Source organism: Lepisosteus platostomus, chromosome 9, assembly GCF_059453375.1.
Source record: "Lepisosteus platostomus isolate fLepPlt1 chromosome 9, fLepPlt1.hap1, whole genome shotgun sequence".
NCBI classification, from domain to species: domain Eukaryota; kingdom Metazoa; phylum Chordata; class Actinopteri; order Semionotiformes; family Lepisosteidae; genus Lepisosteus; species Lepisosteus platostomus.
The window spans coordinates 33,280,656-33,292,703 of NC_142619.1; the positions used below are offsets into that span (position 1 = coordinate 33,280,656).

General features: G+C 35.9%; 1 long non-coding RNA gene across 1 annotated transcript in view; it reads left to right on the forward strand.

Annotated features, from left to right (window-relative positions):
* LOC148654805 (uncharacterized) overlaps positions 1-11,819 on the forward strand; it is a 38,165-nt gene extending 26,346 nt beyond the window's left edge. The window contains exons 2-3 of the long non-coding RNA XR_015941401.1: positions 4,614-4,728; positions 11,003-11,819. This is a non-coding gene — a long non-coding RNA (uncharacterized LOC148654805). The remainder of the gene's footprint in view (positions 1-4,613; positions 4,729-11,002) is intronic.
* The last annotated feature ends 229 nt before the right edge of the window (positions 11,820-12,048 follow it).

The following is a 12,048-nucleotide window of genomic DNA, read 5'->3' on the forward strand; positions in this document are numbered from 1 at the left end:
AAATATTTTTATTTCATTACTTTACATGCTGTTTTTTGTACATGTACTGTATACTTATAATGTTGCACAAAGCAGTATTTGAAATGTCCTTTAAAAAGGGAAAATGTGTAATACAATAAAAAACATGTGAAAGGACATGTTGGTGGTTGAGTAAAGTTTAGGATCTTGCCCTTAGGCAGACCACACAACCTGCAGATTCACCTTAATTAAACAGTGGACCATGGAAATACCTCTTGAACTTTGTTCTCATTATATGTCCTCGTTCATTCAATATAGAAAACCTCAGTAAGTGATAGTTCTCTTCTTACTTTCATGTCACGATCAGGGGTGCTGCAGTGTCTTCGGCTGCCCGCCACAGAGTTCCAGCCTTACCTAACCACTCCTGCTAGTGTCGCAAGTTGCTAATGCTGCCTGTTCACTGACTAATTTTGTGTCGCCCTCATCATAGTGCTTCTCATTCACTTAATTTACAGTCAGTGTTGTTCAGAAACATTGCATATCTGAATCTACTCTTAACAAACAAGCTCAAGCGTGCATCATACATGCTTCTCATTCAATCCATGCTACAGTATATGCACATCCTGCTTGGTTCCCATAAAACTGTAGCCAAACTGGCTTGTACTTAGCTCAGTGTTTACAATCTTTGATGGTGTGATAGGGATCCATTTAGGATGACAGCCTGATCTCAGACCATCACTCTCATTTCCTCCAGAAAAATTTCCTAAGACAGACGATATTAATAATGATTAATTACGCTACCCCTCTATATTTGTCGACTCATCTCATTAGAATTTTACAAAACTAGTGAATACAACATAATGCCATTAATTTTTTTATTAAAACATTTAAATTTAAAATGTGTGTGTACAATTATCAAACTGAGACTGAGCAGTGATATTACATGCATCTTCTTATAGTTTCTAACATTATTATTACTTTAACATGTACCTAATAGTGTGGGAACAGGAGCTAAATACAGTATAAAAGGTGTCTCATTCAAAAGCAATTAGGCAACTTTCACTTTTTGCAAAAGGAAAGCCTTTCTTAATGTTTATGACTAAGTGCACAACATGTTCAGGTTGACTGAGTTAATTCCAGCATTTATTATCAGTTATAAATGGATTCTGCAAGCTCCGTTTTTTGTAAATGAAAGGATGGTGTCATCCTGACTCTTGATAAAGGCAGCCCTGGCTCCATCCCCTGGGGGAACTTTAAGCAGGAGTAATGGTGGTTATACCCACTACAGATTGAATGAAAGTAGTTTCTCCATCTCTAGGGATTGTGGTCAGCCTTCCTCATATTATCCCTATTTTCTACTTTGAAAGAGCTGCTTGCAGAGAAAGAAAGAGTGGATCTATAAAAAGGAGGCACTGTGATTGATGATAAAGTAAAGAGAAATACTGAATGAGAATTCTAGAGACAGATATGGTTGAGAGTAGAAAATCTTTCATGTTTTTTAAATGCTTTAGTGTGTTTTTAAATCGATTATTTTTCATTAAACAGTGGATCTAAAAAAGATATACAAAACAGTATAAATTATTAAGATAACCAAAGCATAACTAACAGTAAACAAACAATACACATGAGCGTGAACTTTGTCTTCTTGATCTGAAACAACAGAGAAAAAATTGAGAGGTCAAAAGGTGGAATTTGTATTGATTTTGTATTCTGAAGTGTAGCATGTCTGGCATTTAGGTCAAAGCTTAAAGTATCGAATCACCACTCCAGAGAGGAAATGTTCATATCTTCTCAGTACTTTATCTCTTTGAATAAACCTGTTGAAAATGTGTTCCAAAACAATGTAATTATTGTTTAAACAGGCTATTAAAAGAATTTTAGCTAAGTGTCCAGGAATGTATGACAATACAATGTCTCTGTTCTAATTCTATGTTAACAATAACTGAAAAACAAAGCAGAACATTACATAATGAAACACTCTGCACTCTAGTATCATGGTTCCCCCAGCAGTGTTAATTTAATGGAATATGAAAATAACTGTCAGTACATGAATTAAAAGTGAGTTTATATGCAATCTAATTATAATATATTTTTAAAACAATGTACACATCCAAACATTTGACAATTACATTTGATGAAAGTGTACAGGCTATGTGCTTGTTACACCTGGGCTGGGAGCACCTTGCATTCCAGTGTTGCCCCAGGCACCCAGCATGTTCAAACGGACTCTCAGGCTTCTTCTGACCCCAATACGTTCAGTATGCATCTCTCAAAGGCCAGCAATTTTTCAGTCAGGTGAACCATCCCAAAATCCATCAAGCAGTTGAGCGGTCTATGTAAGTCTTTTCCCCCTCTTATTCAGTGCTCTGACAGTGAGATAAACGTTCAGTGCAACTTCATAGTAGCTGAAGGATGGTCACCCAACAAATGCTTTTTTCACTCTGATTCCCGAGTACTGAATTGAAAGGGTCATTCTGCCCTTGCTGCTTTTAATAATAATAAATGTTGTTTTATATATCACTTTACAGAACAAAAAACCATAGTGAGAGGAGACAGTATATGGGGGTTTGGAATACAATAGAAAAGCAATAGAGTACATAAAGATCAGTTAAATAAAAGCCTTTCTAAAAAAGAAACTTTTGAGTCTAGATTTGAAAGATCTCAGGGAAGTTGACTCTCTGATATCCTAAGGGGTTGAATTCCAAATCTTTGGAGCACAGCAATAGAAAGCCCTGTCACCCATAGAGTATCGTGGGGCTTGGGCGGGCAGAATTAGATGAACAAATGTTGCAAAGTGGGCAGTGGGATATTAGAAACAGACAGGTACTGAGATGCCAAGCCATGCAGAGCCTTATAGGTGAGCATGACGATTTTGAAGTCGACATGAAACCTGATAGGAAGCCACTCCAAGGACTCCAGGAGAGAAGTACTGTTATCATTTGCACTGGACCTGGTCAGGATTCTGACTGCCGAATTCTGGACATACCGGAGTTTGTTCAATATAGATTTAGATACCCGAATGAGTAGGAAAAGGAAAAGAAAGTGTTGACCAGCTTTTAAGCAACAGTTGGTGACAGCATAGGATGAAGTTTGGAAATATTTCTGAGGTTGAAGAACTAATATTTTGACAGCATGTTGTACATGTCGATCAAATATCATCCCTAAGTTCTTAAATTTAGATTGAAACTCAAGTACAGCACCATCCACAAATAGAGTTATTGCATTAGCTTCACATAGTTGATGGGGCATGTTGAGAAGCATAACTTCAGTCTTGTTACAATATAAATGAAGGAAATTTGAGTCATCCATGTTTTTATGGCAGAGATGCAATGTGAGAGAGTAGGTACAGTCACATCAGTGTCAGGTTTGGTATAGACATAGATTTGAGTATCATCTTCATGCAAATACTGAAAAGTAGGGCGCCCACTATTGATCCCTGATGAACACCAGACTTAACGAGTCCAATTTCAGAACTAAAACCACCAGGAGATACAAAATAACAGTGATCAGTAAGGTAAGACTTGAATCTTTAAAGACCAATGTGAGAAACTCTGAACAGTCTCAAGCCGAGAAAATACAAAACATTAAAAGCAGCACAGAGGTCCAGAAGAATAGAAATAGAAAGAACCAGAATCAGAAACCATAAGAAAATCATTAGTGACTCTAACCAGGCTGTGCTGTGTAGTTGTTAAAAACCAAATGGTAGGGGTTTAAAAAGGTTATTTGCATTTGTATTTTGACATGACTATTTAACTAAATATTTGGAAGAAAGCGTAGATTGGATGTAGTGTAAAAAGTGTTTAGGTTGTCCAGAGCCGTGTTTGGTTTTGAAGGCCGTTGGTACCATATCAGTAATCAAGGACTCAGTTATTATGTTGAGGACTATGGGGCAGAGAGAGGTGAAACGGGATTAAAATAAAGCGCTGGGAATGGGATCTAACAGGCAGGTGATGGATTTCATACATGGATCCAGTTACTTTTGACTTTTTTTCTTCTTTGGTTCACTGTCACCTCCTAAGCTATGGCTCCTCAACCTTCTACACTACCGCTACAAGACTGAATCTCATTCTGTGGGGAGTCTTCACTTATTGTGGACAGCTCAATTTTCAGCCAGCCTCTCCATGGTAGTTAAGGCAGTTTATTTTCCTGCTTGTTATGTATTTGGCTCCTCTCTGCCTTCCAATCACCCTGCATCATTTACTTCATTATCACTTGTTATAGCCTCACTTACTGTACAATGAGCGTTCCTGAAGACCCACAAGGCACCTCTGAATACCTGCACTTGGAGCTCAGCTTGTCGTTCACCCCGGCCCTGAAACATCAGGGACTGCAGGATAACAGGATGCAAAGCAAGACTACACCCTGGTCGGGACACTCTTCCATCACTAGACATACATGCAGAGATAATGTAGAGATACTAATTAGCCTTCCCAGTATGACTATGTGATACATGAAGAAACTGGAACACCAGGAAAACAACACAGGACACAGGAGGAGCATTTAAACTCCACACAGGAAGCAGCCCATTCTGGACTCAGAAACATCCCAAGAGCTGAGAGACAGAAGTGCTAACAGCTATGCCAGCCTTTTGCCATACCATCTATTTTTATCTCTTACAATTATGGCTTTTTATTGCTTCCCATGTTTAACTGCAGATTTAGATCCCCACAACAGCTTCCTCTGAGACCATCTCTCATCCTCCAAGTGCCTCTTCCTCCCACTTGCACTGATCTGTACAGAACAACCATCTAAACTGATGATGCAGAGAATGTAAGTATTAGTAATTAACTAATCAATGATCCAGTTGGCTTTTCTATCTTCGAGGAGCAGGAAAGGGAGAATTTAGTTCCAAGTGATTAGCTCTTAAGCTAAAAGGACAAACACCGATGCATTAATAATACTGGGGAAATTAAGGGTTTCCCAGTAAAGAAAATTTTCTAAAAATAATTAAATTTATTTTCCCCTGGATAGCTATGCCCTAAAGGTCTTTGTGGTAAAAGATTTTAGAGGTTTGTAATGAAATAATTACTTTTTAACATAAGTAATTAAAGAAAAAAACCAAAACAATTATTGGATCTGTTGAGATTCTATAGAATTATTTGGGTAATTAAAAAAGAATTCCAGGTATGTTATGCTCTATGTTATGTATGAAATAGGCTGGATAAAAGAGATTTCCTCATTGGAAAACTTAAAATTCACCTATCAGGTCCACACTGTATTGAAGTGTCTCATTTACCAGCTTGACAGATGGGCTGTGTTTATATCAATAAAACTAATAGTCCAAGAGCTAATTAAAATTGTCACAATAATACATTAATAACACATTTTCATTTAGCCTAAAATACACAGATATCAAAGACACTTTTTACTTTTAGGAACAACCTTGCCACAGTGAATCTCAGATCTCATTAATATTTTTATATTTTCAAAACCTATAAATTCATAAATTTGTGTTTGCAAAATACATGCAAACTCAATGCACACTCTATCTTTGATAAAATGAGAGTAAATGCTGAGGTAAAATGTTAACAATCTTTTTTTTTCATGGTGACAAGTTTATGCCCTTTGGCTTTTAAATACTTTTCGCCTCAGGAACTGTAGTTATATGCTTTGTGGTGTCCAATTAGATGTTTAAAACAGTTTAAGGTTTCCTTTTAATCAATTCAGACTGAAATTTAATGTAATAGAATAAGTAAAGAAATAGCAATCTTCAGTCTTCTGACAGTGAATCCAATGCTGTAACAAGTAATATACAACTACAACAAACACTCTGTGCAATTAGAGTAGAATGTTTTATGAATTTTTGTAAAAATTCTCATTTTCTTTTTAAAACTTTAGCTCCAGGGTCCTTGAATAAGGAGGTTGAATTAAGGTGATGATGTGGCAGACATATCAGCCTGAAGTGCAAAGGTTTTATGTGAAAGGAAACTGATGATAGATAAATTAAGGTGTTTTAATAAAGTATTATTATATATATATGTATTTATTTTCTGTAATTAAAGGTGACTGAAAATACCAATTTCATATTGTTTTCTGTTTAAATAAATTACAAGAAATGCAATTGATGCAATTAAAAAAATTACATTGTATCATACTCTTAAACAAGACCAGAGCAACTCTATGGTGCTTTAAAAATATTGCCAGTATATTTACGTTGTTGGTTTATAACATTTATGATAACATATTTAATAAAGATTTTAAATGAAAAAATAAATAACTGAAACAATATTTGAAAATGAGTGATACACTACACCATGTTTGTATAGCTTCTCTACTGTCCTGCAATTCTCAGTAAAGATATTATACATTAGATATGTACAGTACTATCTTTTTTATTGCTTCTTTTTTATTATTAACATTTTAAAAAGTGGTTATATTAGAGCTCATTAACAAAATATAAGTGATCTTTTAACATAATACTACAAATTGTATTATACTCAATATTCCATGTTGAATGTAAATATCTAAACGAGAGAAGTAAAGGACAGTTACAACAGTTATAACCGTTAGGCGAAAATAGAGGTAGAAGGCAATATTGTTATGGAGGTCAAAACTAATGGTGGTAGCAGTTTCAACAGCACTGGTGCATGCAAGCCATGTTATGTCTAGGTGAGTCTGAGGTTTCAGCCCCCAGTCTCCATGGCTACATTCGCACGAGGAGCTCACGCACCAGATTCGGCAGGCTCTTCCAGTCACCTGCCTCTCGTTAACGTCAAGGAGCGCAGTATTTATGTTCCACTCCACCACTGTTTGGGACTCGGTTGTCGAGTAGGCATCCTACTTCGTGTTTCCAGTCAAGTCCTGCTTTCTGATTATCCTGTCAGCTACATGGCCCCTTTTGCTCCCTTTTACAACCAGCCTCCGTCTCAATAAACCAACCTGTATCACGCACATGGTTCCCTTTATTACTCCAAATGCCGCAAGCTACATTCCATCTTGTCACGGTGCAACAAGTAAAGACTATCTTAGAGTATTTTTAGATTTATGCAAGGTTTTATATAACGTTATATAACAGCTGTTGAGGTTTTTGTGTTTAAAGATTCACCTATTTACCAACAGTAACATAAGCCAACAGCAGGTGTAAGTCTTACTGTCAAGTCATCGTTAATATATTCCATTCAATGTTTGAAGGTTAGAAAAAACCCTATGTACAGTATACTGTATGTATGTTCATGTAGTTTCACATCAAGAATAGCATTTGTTTGTAAAGGCATGTCATTTCTGTTTTCACGGATGTGTGAACACAACATACGTTTAACCCACAAATGCTCAGTGACAGGGTTTACTACTTCATGTATACAAAAGTAGTACACATACTCCTTTAGATGAATTCTTTTGCACAAAGAAGAGTGTGTCGATATTCTTCTGCTGTTAAAATTAATGCTATTGTAGCACCCTCATCAGGTTTTAACACAAAAGGTACAGTATCTTAACTCAGGTACTGGGGCAGTGCAGTGGCTGTGTGGCTAAGGAACTGTGCGTGTGGTTGGAAGGTTGCCGGTTCGTATCCCACAGCTGGCAGATTAATCCTACTCTGTTGGGCCCATGAGCAAGGCCCTTAACCCCAGCTGCTTTAGAGGTGCTTTATAAATGGCTGATCCTGAGCTTTTTCCCCAAGATTCTCTCCCTGTCTGTGTGTCTCATGGAGAGCAAGCTGGGGAATGCAAAAAGACAATTTCCTAATACAAGAAATTGTATATGGCCAATAAAGTGGTCTTATCTTCCAAATGCAAAAAGGTTTTTTGTTTAACACAAAAGGTATCTTGTTTTAACACGGTATTATCTCATTTAAATGCAAAATTATTTCAACAATGAAGGAACAAAATATGTATAAGACTTGTGTGGTCTAACCGGCTTTGCGCCCAGAACATAAAGCGGAACCTGTCTCTGTCAATAAGTCAAGAGACATGATCTAAGATATAAGATGCTTGTTCTGCATGATTATTATAAAATTTCCGCTCAGACATTTATACAGGGAAATTATGCTTATTTGTTCATTTGAGCAGTTTGTCATGTATCACTAGTTAAACTCATTGAGACACAGTTATATGGTGGCATGCTAAACAGTTTTTTCACTAATCTTTGCATAAACTTTGTGACGTATATCCATATATAGACATATTTCTGTATTAGTATTAGGGGGAGTGTCACTTTAGCTTGTTTGTTCCATGGTATAAAAGACCATCTTTTGTTACTTTTTTTCGAATCCGGTTCCTAAAAGCTGGTCTCCCATATGCATACTGTATGTAATAAAGAGACTTCTCCGACACAGACACCTGGACTCTGTCATTTGTATGACACAATAACAAAAAAAAATTCTCAGTGGCACTAATAATCTTCTAAAGAGCATTGCAGATAAATAATCATCTTGTTTTGAATATAATATGTGTGTCTAGTACAGATATGATAACAATTTGAAAATGACTTTACTTCTGGCTAATTAGCTGCTGTTCATGTTTTGTCTTGATAATGGAACCATTTTTATGAAGAATAACCTGATTTTCCCACAGAGTCTTGGGTTTTTAATGAATGGTAATATAGGACTAATGAGTGTTTTCCAAGCTCACAACCAAGAAATCGAAAGAGAAAGCAATTCTGTTGTTGAAGTGCTGAAACGTTTGAACTGTTCACACCATCCTTGTTGAATAAAAAAAACATTGTTTTATATCCTTGAAAGTGAAAGGTGCAGAAGGAATGGATGTGTGGAGAAGCAGAGTGACAGATTCTCTGCTGAAGTAGATAACCTGTATAGTAGTTGCATAGAATATTTGGAGAAATGGATTAAGCCCCTAAAAGACTCTTGTTTTCATTGGATGGCTCTGAGTGAAACACCGAACTGGACTGATGTGGAACCATGTATCAAATAATTGGTTGACAAAGGAATACCGTCTGACAATGTGAAATGCTTTGATCAAATTAGCAACCTAAGGAAATTTGCAGAAATTAACAAGAGTGATGGAGAGTTCACTAGTTTGCTGGCCCATCAAAAGTGGACAGAAAATCTAAAAACATTGAGTGTCACTCAGAGATGTTAAAAACTGCACAGTTCCTGTTTGCAATATCTTCTCATAATGCAAATGTATTATTTATGTATGTATGTATTTTCACTAATGCAAAGCCAGCAGACAAAGGAGAGAAGTAACTTAACAGTCGAATCTCTGAAAGGCATTCTGCTGATACAGTTCATCTTCAAAGAAACATCATGCAAAAACTTCCATTCCTTCCTCATGGGTAATCAAACATTTCTGAGAAAAATCTGATTTACAGAGAAATATGCTTGGACACATCAAGGGGAAGAAAAGTAAAGTTCTATAAACTAAGGAGATAAGCTGGAGAAAAAGTAATTAGTAATTATTAGATATTATTATTTACAGGTACAGAACTTTTCTGAACTAATACCTGATATGCAGGTAGATTTACCAATTTACCAACATAAAACATGGGATATTTTGAAAAACCTCTCCATTTCTACCCCCTTCCCAGATAAGGCAATAGTTCCTCAAGTTGTCCTCTTTTTTTGTTGTTCAAATATGGTAACCCTATAGGAATGAATAGTTGTGTGCAAACACGTAGCAGTTTTTTTACCAAACATATGAATGTACACAAAATGTGACAGTCTTACTTGAAAAGCACATTGGGCACATGCATAATGTCACCTGCAGGTAGGGAACACGTGGTTTACCGATTGTTTAAGTTGTAAATGTTTATGCATAGTATGTTTATTAAGGTATAACATATACTAATACTGAGTTCAAGTCATCTGATTATATAAAAATATAAAGTGCTTCGATTTTGTAGTTTTTTTAGTTGTATTTGAGTTGAATATTCTTTCTGTGGAATACCCACTCAGAAAGAAAGAATTTTCTTCAAACGCTAATTTAGAGAGAAAAGACCTTCATTGGGGTAACTTGCCTGGCTAGTGATTGATAACCTGTTCATAAGGACAGAGCTAAAATGAAATAAAAAAGATCTCATAATGCCAATGCAGAATTCTGAAGTTACTAAAACTAACGATAGAATATGATCGAGAATACGGATACCAGATGCAGCCATTTCCAAGTAAGATAGAAATGGGGTCTCCAAGGTAGTAGAATTTCGAAATCAAACAGAGAGAGAAAAGGTTCAGGTTACATTCCAGTGTATAATGCTTGAATGAGGAATGAGGGAGAAGAAGAGGAATGAATGAGAACCCAGTGATCACCAAAGCAGGATTGCTGAATTAGTTGAGCTTGCTTAAAGAGGATTAGGTTTGAATTTTGAGTAATCCTCAAGATTTCTGAGAACTAGTGCTCAAGAGATTAAAATTCCACAACTGGGATTCCTTGATTATTAGTGAAGGACACTGTGCCAATCACAAAAGTGCCCAGAAAACATTTGGTGCTGAAGCCTGCTTATTAAGTACATTGTGGATGAGGGGTAGGAGCTGGTAGCAAGTTCCTTACTTAATATATGTTCCAGAGCAGCGTATGGGAAAGTATGGCTGTCTGAGATCAATCTAATTAGTAATAGAAATAGGGTGGTTCGAAAGGACATTGAGCAGGAACTGATTTTATGTACTGTATAAGATAAGACTATGCCCAGTTGACTTCTCTCAGCATGTCTGAAGATGGTCTGAGAGAGAATTTGCTGTGGCATTGAAATGTGTTGTTTGAATAATCAGGAGACTAGTCCAGAAAAAGGGAAGTCAGCTCTAAAAGGCACAGACCACATCCTGGAAGGAAGAGTGTCAGAAGTGCCTATAACTGTATATTGCACTATCACTCTTTATCTTTAGCTTTAATGTCTATTGTTGACCATAGAATGATTATAGCTCCTCCTGCTCATGTCTACAGTGAAAATTTTAAATGACAATACTCTCTTGTCATTTAAGAATTATGTTAACAGCTGAGAGATGATTGCACTCAAGAAAACTGTGGAAAGCTTTATTCACTGATGAATACCATTTTTACAGATCTGACAGGAGATAACAGGTTTGGATGTTTTGTTAAACATTTTAATGACTGCTGCATTGTTCAAGTCAACCAGAGGCCTTGTCTGTTTGCAGAAGGAACATTGGAAGAGTGGCAGAACATCCCTGAGGACATTATCCAGAGTCCCATTGGATCTTTCTGTCAACACTGCCAGGATTGTGCTAATGCTCAGGTTGATCAGGCAGATACTAAACTTGTAATGTTTTCATTCTGATAGTGTGTCATATTTCATATGGAAAATTGATTCTTTGATCTGTAACTGTTCAACTTTTCTTTAATTTTGTTTGGTATCAATTTTTGACATATTTGATTAAATCAATTAGAACTGAGCGATAGAATTTCTTTTTGCATTGTTAAATGTTCACAGCATTTAATTTATAAAAAATAAAAGGTTATTTTGGATACAGTGGAAATTGCTTTTCAGTCAAAGTGTTATGTTAATGAAGCTAATGGTTTTGTTATGCATAATTGTTATATCATTATTTCATTGATAAAGGTTTTCTGCTCCCTCTCTTCCATTACCTGCTGTTTTGGTACAATGCTATGTTGACAATATTGGGGCATTATAATGGAGTTTTTGGGGTGCAAGTTCTGGATATACTGGCTCCTTGTTTTCATTTCCCCAGAATATTAACAGAAATGTAAACATCAATTTGATTTAGTCAATTACCCATTGGTTTATGTACTAATGATATCAGGGTATTAAAACCATACCCAATGCTAGGTTGCATATGGTATATTTGGAAATGCATGTAGCCCAATTCACAGTTAAGAAAGCTAATGTAATGTAATAAGGTGTTTATTAAGGAAATTAGTATCCCAAGCATACATATTATTCCTGAATGCCTAATTGTTTGAGTATACCTGGAATAAATAAGTCACCTAATAATATATTAAAGAACAAAAAAGGTTTTTAAATTTGTCAAAATCCACACCAATAAAAAATTAAAAATATTAAAATATTATTAAGTAAATGCTGTCAATCCTATACAGTTGTGTACATAAAGTATATACATTTGCAAAGCCCCTGTAACATCAGTAACATATTTCAGCGTAGGCTACATCTGTTTTTATTAGCATTGACCCTTTAATGTATTTGATGGGCTGCTATATAAAGATC